Source organism: Gorilla gorilla, chromosome 23 (assembly GCF_029281585.2).
Source record: "Gorilla gorilla gorilla isolate KB3781 chromosome 23, NHGRI_mGorGor1-v2.1_pri, whole genome shotgun sequence".
Taxonomy (NCBI): domain Eukaryota; kingdom Metazoa; phylum Chordata; class Mammalia; order Primates; family Hominidae; genus Gorilla; species Gorilla gorilla.
This window is the reverse complement of record NC_086018.1, coordinates 47,248,915-47,259,589: the sequence shown is the minus strand read 5'-3', so window position 1 is coordinate 47,259,589 and position 10,675 is coordinate 47,248,915. Positions and strand designations below refer to the sequence as shown.

Below are 10,675 nucleotides of genomic sequence, written 5' to 3'. Positions count from 1 at the left end.
TGCCTTTTGCAAATATTTTCTCTCAGTCTGTGTCTTGTCTTCTCATTCTCTTGAAATTGTCTTTTGCAGAAAATAAGTTCTTCATTTTAACAAAGTCCAATTAATTCATTCTTTCATGGATCATGCCTTTGGTGTTTCATCTAAAAACACATCATCATACCTGAGATCATCTAGATTTTTCTCTTATGTTATAGCCTAGGAATTTTATACTTTTGCGTCTTACATTTAGGTCTATGATCTATTTTGAGTTAGTTTTTATGATGAGTGTAAGGTGTGTGTTTAGATTCATGTTTTTTGCATGTGGATTTCCAGTTATTTCAGAACCGTTTGTTGAAAGGGTTATCTTTACTCCATTGCGTTGTCTTTGTTTGTTTGTCAAAGATCAACTGGCTGCATTTATATGGGTCTCTTTCTGGGCTCTCTATTCTGCTCCATTGATCTACTTGCCAATGGGTTTATTGCAGTAGACAATCAGATATGCAGTAAAGACATATCTGATTAAGGGTTGTTGTTAAAAATATACAGACTATGGGTGTATTTTTCACCAGTATCACACTGTCTTGATTATTGCAGCATTACAGTCTTAAAGCTGGGTAGTAATACTCCTTCAACTTTGTTCTTCTCTTTCACCATTACGTAGGCTTCTCTGAGTCTTTTGCCTCTCCATATAAACTTTATAATCAATTTTTAAATCTCCACAAAATAAGTTTCTGGGATTTTGATTTGAATTACATTGAATCTAGAGATTAAATTGTGAAGAACTGACATTTTGAAAATATTGAGTCATCCTGGCCATGAACATGGAGTATTTCTCCCTTTATTTAGTTCTTCTTTGATTTCTTTCAACAGAGCTGTAGATCTTGTCCATATTTTGTTGGACTTATATCTAAGTATTTCACTTTTTAAGGTGCTAGTGTAAATGTTATTTTGTTTTTAATTTCAAATTTTACTTGTTCATTGCTAGCATTTGGGAAAGCAATTTACTTTTGCCTATTAACCTTACATCCTTTAATCTTGCTGTAGTTAATTATTTATATTAGTTCCAGGAGTTTGTTGTTGTTGTTGTTTCTTATTTGAATTTAGTTCAAGAAATTTAAAAAAAATTTTGAGATTTCTTTTTGACTCATGTATTATTTTAATGTCTTGTCTAATCTCCATATATTTTGTGATTTTCCAGTTATCTTTCTGTTATTTATTCCTAGTTTAATTCTACTGTGGCCTAAGAGCTGACACTGTATGATTTATATGATTTTTAATTTGTTAGGGTGTGTTTTATGGCTCAGAATGTGCTTTGTTTTCGTGAATGTTCCCTGTGAGTTGGGAAGAACATGTATTCTTAATTATGTCCTTGCCGATGTTCTGTCTGCTGGATCTGTCCATTTCTGATAGAAGGGGAGCTGAAGTCTTCAACTGTGAGAGTGAATTCATCTGTTTCTCTTTGCAGTTGTATCAGCTTTTACCTTGTATTTTGACACTGTGTTTTTGGGTGCATATCTGTTAAAGATTGCCATGTCTCCTGGGAGAATTGGCCACTTTATCATTATGTAATTCTCTTCTTTATCCTTGATGACTTTCCTTGCTTTGAAATCTGCTTTGTTTGAAATTAATATAGCTACTTTTGCTTTATTTGGATTAGTGTTAGCATGACATCGTTTCCATCCGTTTACTTTTAATCAACATTTTTTAATATTTAAAGTTGGCTTCTTGTAGATTACATATATTTGTGTCTTATTTTTTGATCCACTGTGACAATCTCCATCTTTTAATTGGTGCATTTAAACTATTGACTTTCAAAATGATTATTGATACAAGTAGATTAATATCTATCATATTGGTACCTGTTTTCTATATCTTGCACTTGCTCTTGTTTCTAGTTTTGTCTTTCACTCTTTGTTCTGCCTTTTGTAGTTATAGCTGAGAATTTTATATGATTCTGTTTTCTCACCTTTCTTAGCATATCAGTAACCCCCCCTTTTAAACCTTTTAACGTGATTGCCTTAGAGTTTGCAATACACATTTACAAGGATCCAATCCTACTTTCAAAGAACATTATACCACTTCACAGGTAGTGTGATAAAAGATTCCTCTTTCCTCCCTTGCATTCATTCCATTATATCTGTCATTCATTTCAATTATATATAGGCACATGTAAGTGTACACGTGCATGCGTATAGCTTATGTGTACATGCATACATATGTAGACACACATAAGATATATCATAAGCATACTTAATTGAAGACCTTGCTGCTATTACACACACATAAGATATATCATAAGCATACTTAATTGAAGATCTTGCTGCTATTATTTGCCACAAACTATTATCTCCCAGATCAGTTAAAAACAAGAAAAATAAGTTTTTACTTTATGTTAACTTATCCTTTCTTCATGACTCATCTTTTCTGTGTGATCTGAGTCTCTGCCTTCTCTTTAAAGAACTTTTGTAACATCTTTTACTAGGCAGATTGACTGATAATAAATTATCTCCATTTTTTATTGTTTTGATTTATTTGTCCTTCACCTTTGAAAGATAATTTTGGCCGGGCATGGCGGCTCACGCCTGTAATCCAAGTGCTTTGGGAGGCTGAGGTGGGCAGATCACTTGAGGTCCGGAGTTTGAGACCAGCCCAGCCAACATGGTGAAACCCTGTGTCTACTGAAAATACAAAAATTAGCCAGGTGTGGTGGTGGGTGCCTGTAATCCCAAATACTCAGGAAGCTGAGGCATGAAAATCACTTGAACCCAGAAGGCAGAAGTTACAGTAAGCTGAGATTGTGCCACTGCACTCCAGCCTGTGCAACAGAGTGAAACTGTCTCAAAAAGAAAAAAAAAAAGATAATTTTGCAGGGTCAGAATTGTAGGTTGGTGGTCTTTTTCCCTTAGCACTAAATACTTTACCTTACTCTCCTCTTGCTTGTTTAATTTCTGCTTAAAAAGTCAGATGTAATTCTTATATTTGTTGGTTTATAGGTATGGTCTTTCTCCTCATCTCTCCCTGGCTTCATTCCAGATTTTTAAAAAATGTTCAAATTTCTGTTGTTGGAAAATAAAATGCATAGATTTTTCATTATTATTATTATTTTGCATTTATCCTACTTGGTGATCTCTGAAATTCCTAGAACTGAGGCTTTGTGTCTGGTATTAATTTGTAGGACATTTCCAGCCATTATTGTTTCAAGTATTTTCTCTCTTTCTTCTTTCTCTCTTTCTTTCTTTCTTTTTCTTTCTTTCTCTCTCTCTTTCTCTGTTTCTCTCTTTCCTTCCTTCCTTCCTTCTTTCTTTCTTTCTTTCTTTCTTTCTTTCTTTCTTTCTTTCTTTCTTTCTTTCTTTCTTTCTTCCTTCTCTTCTCTTTCTTCCTCTCTTTCTCTCCCCTCAGTTCTTCTATTCTTTTTCTCCTTCTGGTATTCCCACTACAAGCATGTTTCATCTTTTGTAGTCACCCCATACTTCTTGAATATTGTTCTGTTTTTTTCAGCCTTTATTGTATTTGCTTTTCAGTTTGGGAAGTTACCATCGATACATCCTTCATCTCAGATATCCTTTCCTCAGGGGCGTCCAGTTTACCAATACACCCATCAAAGGCATTCTTCAGTTCTGTTGCAGTGTTTTCCATCTCTAGCATTTACTGTTGGTTCTTTCTTAGGATTCTGTCTCTGCTCCCATTGCACACCTGGTGTCGCATGCTGTCTCCTTCCTCTATTAGAGCCTGTAGCATATTTGCACTTGTAGTCTTAAACTCTTAGTCTGATAATTCCAATATTACTGCCATGTCTGGTTCTGATGCTAGCTCTATTTCTTGAAACTGTATGTGTGTTTTTAAGTACACTTTGTAATGTTTTTCATAGGCAGGCATTGTGTGCTCAATGAGAGGAACTGGTTTTAGCAGGCCTTCAGGAATGCGGTGCTAAGGTGTAGGGGGAGGCAAAGTGTTATAGAATCCTGGGATTCAGTCCCAGTTGTTTAGCGACCCTGTGTCTCTGGACTGTTAACTTCACAAGTGCTTCTCAGTTCCTGCTGTTTTACGTGGGACAGGATAGCGAGAGTGGGCTGGAGGTGAGCATTTTCCTCCTCGTACGTGGAAAGCCAGGACAGGCTGAAATTGGGTAGTTCTCTTCCCTCAAGGAAGCTGGACTCTGATAAAACCCCAGCATTTTAGGATCTGGATTGAGTGTTTTCCTTCTCCTATGTGGAAAGCTAGGGCAGGCTGAAGTTGGGTATTTCTCTTCCCTCAGGTAAGTTAAACTCCAATAAAACTCCAGCATTTTATGCTCTGGTTGGATGTTTTCTCCTGAGGACAGGCCTTTTTGAGAACTAAGTGATCTGGTAGATTTCAGAATAGTTCCTTTTTTCCTCCTCTTGCTGGAAGCATAACAGTTTTTTTCTGCAGTATTTTCTTGGGGAACCTGGTTAGCTCTTGCAGGTAAAACTCACAAGAGTGAGGTGGGCCTCCTGGTACTGGGTCCCTTTGGAGTTATTTATAACTCTCAGACTCATCCACTCTGGGCCTCTAGCAGTCCGTCAGTTGAAGTTCAGTTTCTTCTACTCTGACACTGTTTCCCACAGCGGTTTCTCATCCCAAATCTCTCCTCTAGCAAGCTGTGCCTCCCAGCTTCCACACAACTGTCTCTCCAATTTCAGGGGGAGTGGTTGGCACTGCGTGCTCATCCACTTACAGAATCAAAAATACTTCTGGAGTTTTTAATCTGTTTCACTTTTTACTTGTTAGGTCAGAGTGGTGACTTCCATGTTCCTTACATGAGAAACTGGAACTCACCTTAATTTTTAAAAAGCAGTTTCTGTCATAGTCTCGGTTTCTGATTTTTCCTTTTGTCACTCGACTTTGCCGTCCCACTCGACTTTGCTGTCCCACTGTCTTTGGACCCGCATTGCTTCTGATGAAAAGTCATGTGTTCATCTCACCTGGAATCCCTTGTGTGACAACTGATCTTTCTCTTTGTTGCTTTCAGGATTGGTCTTTGTCCTTTTAAAAAGCATTTTAATGATGACATGTTTGCCAATGTCTGTTTGCCAATGTCTTTGCCTTTATCCTAGCTCATAGAGCTAGATAGATATGTGTAGATAACAATTTTTCATAAATTTGGGGAAGTTTCATGGTTTTTCTAGTCATTTTTCTGCTTTATCTCTTTTTTCTTGTATTCTCAGGACACATATACTGGTGCTCTGAATGGTTCTACATGCCTCTGAGGTTTCCTTCCTTTTTTTCATTTGCTATTCTTTCCGTTTCTCAGATTGCTGAACCTCTGTAAATCTATTTTTATGTTTGCAGACTCTTCTGCCAACTCAAATCTGTTGAGCTCTTTGGTACATATTTGTATTAATTATCATACTTTCCTTGTTCAGAACGTCCATTTAGTTTTACTAAAATTGATATTCTCTACTCAATGAGCTATTACCATAATAGATTCCTTTACCTCCTTAAGCATATTTTCCTCTAGTTCTTTGAACATATTTACAATGGCTGCTTTGCAGTATTTGTATACTAAATCCAACTTCAGGGCTTCTCACAGGCAAGTACTGTGGCTCACTTTTTTCCCTGCCTCGGGGTCACACTTACCTGCTTCTTTTCTTGTCTCATAATTTTTTTAAAAAACTGAACATTTTAGGTAAGATATTATACCAGCTCTAGACACTAATCTCCTAGCACTATTTCTGAGGCTTGTTTTGTTGTTTTTTTTTTTTTTTAGTGACTTTGCTGGACTATTTTAACGAACTCTATTTCCACACAATGTGAGGTTTCCGATGTCAACCCCACAGGCAGCAATGGACAAGGGCAGTCTCCCTGGGGTGATGGTGGATTTAGCGGGGCTGTCTCTGTCTCTGTCCCTGACATCTCTATGCAGAATTCTTTCTCTTTGGTATTGCACCCAGCTGTTAGACTTTACTCATTGCTGGGTATGTTTTTGTTTTTTCACCCCCTATTCCCTGGTACGTAAGTTGCTCCATAATTTGATAAAATTAAATTCAGGAAGCGAAAGTTTTAAGCCAGTATTTAAGGTTCATTTGAACCCCAAGAGGGCTCTCTTAGCTGTCTCTTTTCCGGGTTCTGTCTGGTAAACTAGCTAGCTTATGTTTAGCTTGTTCTGATGGAGCATGGGCCCTTTGATTTCCCACCACCACAATCTTCCTTATTTTCAAGAGATTCTTTTGGTTTGAACACACTATTTTGAACACTCTGTTTTGAAGTTAATTCTACTGGGGGAGAGCTTTGGCAGTCTGCATTCTTGTGGACTAAATTTCCCCCGAGCGAAGTCTCTGAAGTAGCTTCTGGTCTTCTTCTCTTTTCTCTTCAAGTGTGGAAATTCAACTATGTGAGCCTGACCTGGGGCCCTCGTATTCTCAGCCTGGCATGCCTGGGGCAGAGCCACTGCCCTCTGAGTGGGGGCTGGGTGTAAGAGGGGAATCTCAAACTATTTGTTACTTCCCCTCAACAAGGACTCAGCTTCTGCACCTCGGAGGTGGTGGGGTTGGGAAATGCTGGCTACCTGCTCTTCCTCATACAGTCAATGCGGACTGACAGCCAAGGAGACAGAAGACCCCGTCTTCCTGGCCACTGGAAATGGAGCTCTGTGAAGCTGACCAGGGGAGAGGAGGTCATGGGACCATTTAGGGCCTCATGTGTCACAGACTCTCACTGCTCTTAAGATTTTGTTGAAATTGTGAATGAATGTACCTTCATTTGCTTAATCCCCTTAAAATAATTTGTAGAGATATTATTGTTTTTTAAAAGAATGTTTACCAGTTTTGGTTGTTTTGCTGGGAAATGGATTCTTGGAGCTCCTCAAATTACCATTCTAGAAGTGTCTTAAAGGTTTCTTCATGCTCCTCTCATTAATAATAAATAATTCCAAGTATTCCTTATGGAGAGGGGATAGAGAACAAAAATGAAGTGGTTATATGACCCAGAGCATGAGAACTCCTGAGGATATAGATTAATCAGGGAGAAGGTTCTAGAAGGCCAGAAGCTCAACTTGACACCCTACAATTCCCTATAGCATTGCCAGTGGGAAGTGAGCAGGCTGGGGAACACGCCTCCAAGGTTTTAGAGCATAAACCACAGCGTACACTGTGGTCCAATGGAGGGGAGGGCCACAGTATCCTAACTCCTGTCATCTGTGAGAGTCAAGAATGGAAACACTATGCAGCTCCCCAGGCCTGGAATGGAATGCCAGTCCCGACATGAATAGCAGCCGGGCAAGCCTGCGTGGAAGGTCAAAGGAGCTGCTTAGTTTTCTGCATAGATCATAGTGCCAGGCTCCGGTGTGAGACTCATAGGATCATGAAGGAGTAAAGGAAGAAAGAAAAAAAGAGGCTGGGCATGGTGGTTCATGCCTGTAATCCCAGCACTTGGAGGGGCCGAGGCAGATGGACCACTTGAGGTCAGGAGTTCGAGACCAGACTGGCCAACATGGTGAAACCCTGCCTCTACTAAAAATACTAGAATTAGTTGGGCATTGGGGTGCTTGCCTGTAATCCCAGGTACTTGGGAGGCTGAGGCAGGAGAATGTTTGAGCTCAGGAGGAGGAGGTTGCAGTGAGCAGAGATCATGCCATTGCACTCCAGCCTGGGCAACAGCAAGACTTCATCTCAGAAAAAGGAAAAAAGAAAGAAAGAGAAAAGGAAAAAGAAAAAAATGAGAAGGAAGAAGGTGGAACCAGACATGCAGAGTTTCACAGCCTTGAGTCCTGACTGGACTCAGGAGGGCCATGTGGCTGACAGGAAAATGTGTCAGGTCTCAGGGATGCTGGGACCTCTGGCACTGCCTGGCTGGCTTCATTATAGACCAGGTAAGAAGAATCTGGTTTCATCGCTATTGGCGATCCTTTAAGGGACTCCTCATCTCTTCAAGAAAAGGCTGCTCTTATCCATGCACCTAAGCCAGAGAGGGCCCTAGCTGTGGGCAGGATGACCCTAGAGGAGAGCGAACTCCAGGGCCAGGCTCGCTGCAGCCAAGGGGTGCTCCAGCAGAGCAGGAAGAGGAGTCCAACAGATGGGAGGCTGCATCCGCAGCAGTGCCAAACCCTCCTCCCAGGCAGAACCACAAGCGCACCCATCCGCAGCCCGCAGGTGAGGTACTCACGCCCTGCCGAAGACATGGTGACCAGAAGACGACAAGAAGGGATGGTGAGTGGAGTGAGCACTGCAGCACGGGCATCCAGGAAAGGAGGCGTTCCTTCCAGTCCCAGCGCGTGTGGCTCTTTCCAAGTCAGCTGAGTGCTTGAGGCAGGGAAGGGAGCTGTAAAAGATGCCCAGCACTGAGTGTATGTTCAGCTTCCTCTGGGAGATGCATGTTTTCACCAACCCATGGAGCTGATGACTCAGGGCTGCCTCCGCCGTGAAGCTGGTGTTCTCAGAAGCCCAGAGTGCGGAGGGCAGTGGGGCTGATGATGCTGGTCTTCTTGGATTAGTGGCCTGGGGGCTCCCTATGGCAAACATTCTGACCATGGCACGCCTAACATTGGGGCTGGTCACTCTCTGTAGGGCTGACAGGGCTGTCCCTGCACTGTGGGGTGTTTAGAAGCATTTCTGGCCTCTGCCTACTGCGTGCAACAGCAACCCTTTCACAAACACAAGGGTTATGACAACCATTAATGTCTTGAGACATTGCCTGATGACCTCTGGGTGGTACAAGTGCCCCCAGTTGAGAAACAACGCTTAATTAGAGCGTGTTGTTGACACACATTTACACACCTTTCCCAAAACCTTGTTCAGGGTTAGAGGTGTGGATTACAGTAAATAAATTAATGTGCCAATGAATGTGATAAAGGCAGTTGGGAACAGTCAAATAGCTCCATCAGTTCCCAGGTTTAGCAGAAACGCTGGGTGAAAACAATAATTAGACAGGGTGTTGAAATGGAAATTCTAGATCACTGTGTATTCCAATGCAAAGTGTTAGACTAGCAGGAAGATATTTTTAAGGTAAAAGACATAAAAATGTTTAGAGCAGGAGCGGGCGGTGGCCGCCTGTGCAGCAATGGCCAAGGTCAAGGCCTGAGACCCTCGAGGGAAGAAGAGGAGCTGCTGAAACAGCTGGACAACCTGAAGGTGGAGCTGTCCCAGCTACGTGTCACTAAAGTGACAGGCGGCGCAGCCTCCAGGCTAAGATCCGAGTCGTCCGCAAATCCATTGCCTGTGTTCTCATGGTTATTAACCAGAGAAAACCTCAGGAAATTCTACAAGGGCAAGAAGTACCAGCCCGTGGACCTGCAGCCTAAGAAGACATGCACCATGAGCCACTGTCTCAACAAGCACGAGGAGAACCTGAAGGGCAAGAAGCAGCAGTGGAAGGAGTGGCTGTCCCCGCTGAAGAAGGAGGAAGGAGCACCTGTCCCTGCTGAGGAAGTACACGGTCAAGGCCTGAGTGGTGCATTGTCAGTAAAGCACAGCTGGCTGAGAAACAAAACAAGATGTTTAGAGTGTTGTGTCATTCCTCAGTGGAGGGTGTAACTGTAAGGCGCGTTCCATTTCTTTGGAGAGAGCTGTGCTGTCAATTCCACCTACCACATGGTTCTATCTCCCAACCCTGAGAGCAGTGAGAGGGGCTGGAGCAGATGACCCGTGAGGGTTTTTGTAGAAGATTTCTCTGGAGATCTGCACAGTGAGTCCCATCTAGGGGAGAGGTGGGGATGTGACACCTCCTGAGACTAAGTACAGTGGACTCAGGGACACCGTCAAAGGTGATGATCCAGAGATCTGAGGGTGTCGTAAGCTCTGCCTGAAGAAAGGCTACAGGACAAATCCCCTTTACCTCTTGGCAAAGAAGAGAGGCTTTGATAATACCCTCCACAAGGGTTAATACAGAGCCTTGGATAATCTGGGGGCGATGGGAATTGCATCTGAGCCATCTCTGAGAGATCTCAGGGTGAAAGTCTGATTGAGGTAGTTCAATATGTGTGAGGGTTACCCCTGAACTAGATACAGCCACCCCCAAGGGTGCTTGGGGTTGCTCTAGATTCACCCAGGTGGGGCAGGAGGATGTTCTAAAAGAGATGGGCTTCCAGAAGCTGGAGGGAAGTGTTGAATGCAGTCATCCCAAATAGAGAAACCTTAGGATGGCTGGGCACGGTGGCTCACGCTCGTAATCCCAGCAGTTTGGGAGGTTGAGTAGGGCAGATCACCTGAGGTCAGGAGTTTGAGACCAGACTGGCCACCATGGTGAAGCCCTGCTTCTACTAAAAATACAAAAATTAGCAGGGGATGGTGGCAGGTGCCTGTAATCCCAGCTACTTGGGAGGCTGAGGCAGGAGAATAGTGAATCGCTTGAACTCAGGAGGTGGAGGTTGCAATGAGCCAAGATCACACCACTACAGTCCAACCTGGGCGACAGAGAGAGACTCCGTCTCAAAAAAAAATAAAAAACAAAAAACACACCCCCCTACCTTAGGACATATGAGGGAGTGACAAGGGGGAGATCCCAGCCATGGGAAGAGTCAGCTTCAGACAGCGGCTGCACCCCAAGGGGCAGTGTGTCCCGGCCGCCATGATGCCAGCCCAGCAGGATGCCTCCCACTGCCTCGTCTGTCCCTGCCACCCCTTCCCCACCATCGGGAGTCCTGGAGGGTGTCTGTCCTGGCTGGGAGGACCAGGCACTGAGCCAGGAAGGAGGAAAGGTGACAACTTCTCGCCCGGCCCAACTGCAGTCCTGCCCACAGCCC

The 10,675-nt window shown here is 43.0% G+C and overlaps 1 pseudogene; it reads left to right on the top strand.

Moving 5' to 3' along the window:
- Positions 1-8,994: 8,994 nt before the first annotated feature.
- LOC101125472 (large ribosomal subunit protein uL29-like) lies at positions 8,995-9,381 on the top strand (annotated as a pseudogene).
- Positions 9,382-10,675: the final 1,294 nt, after the last annotated feature.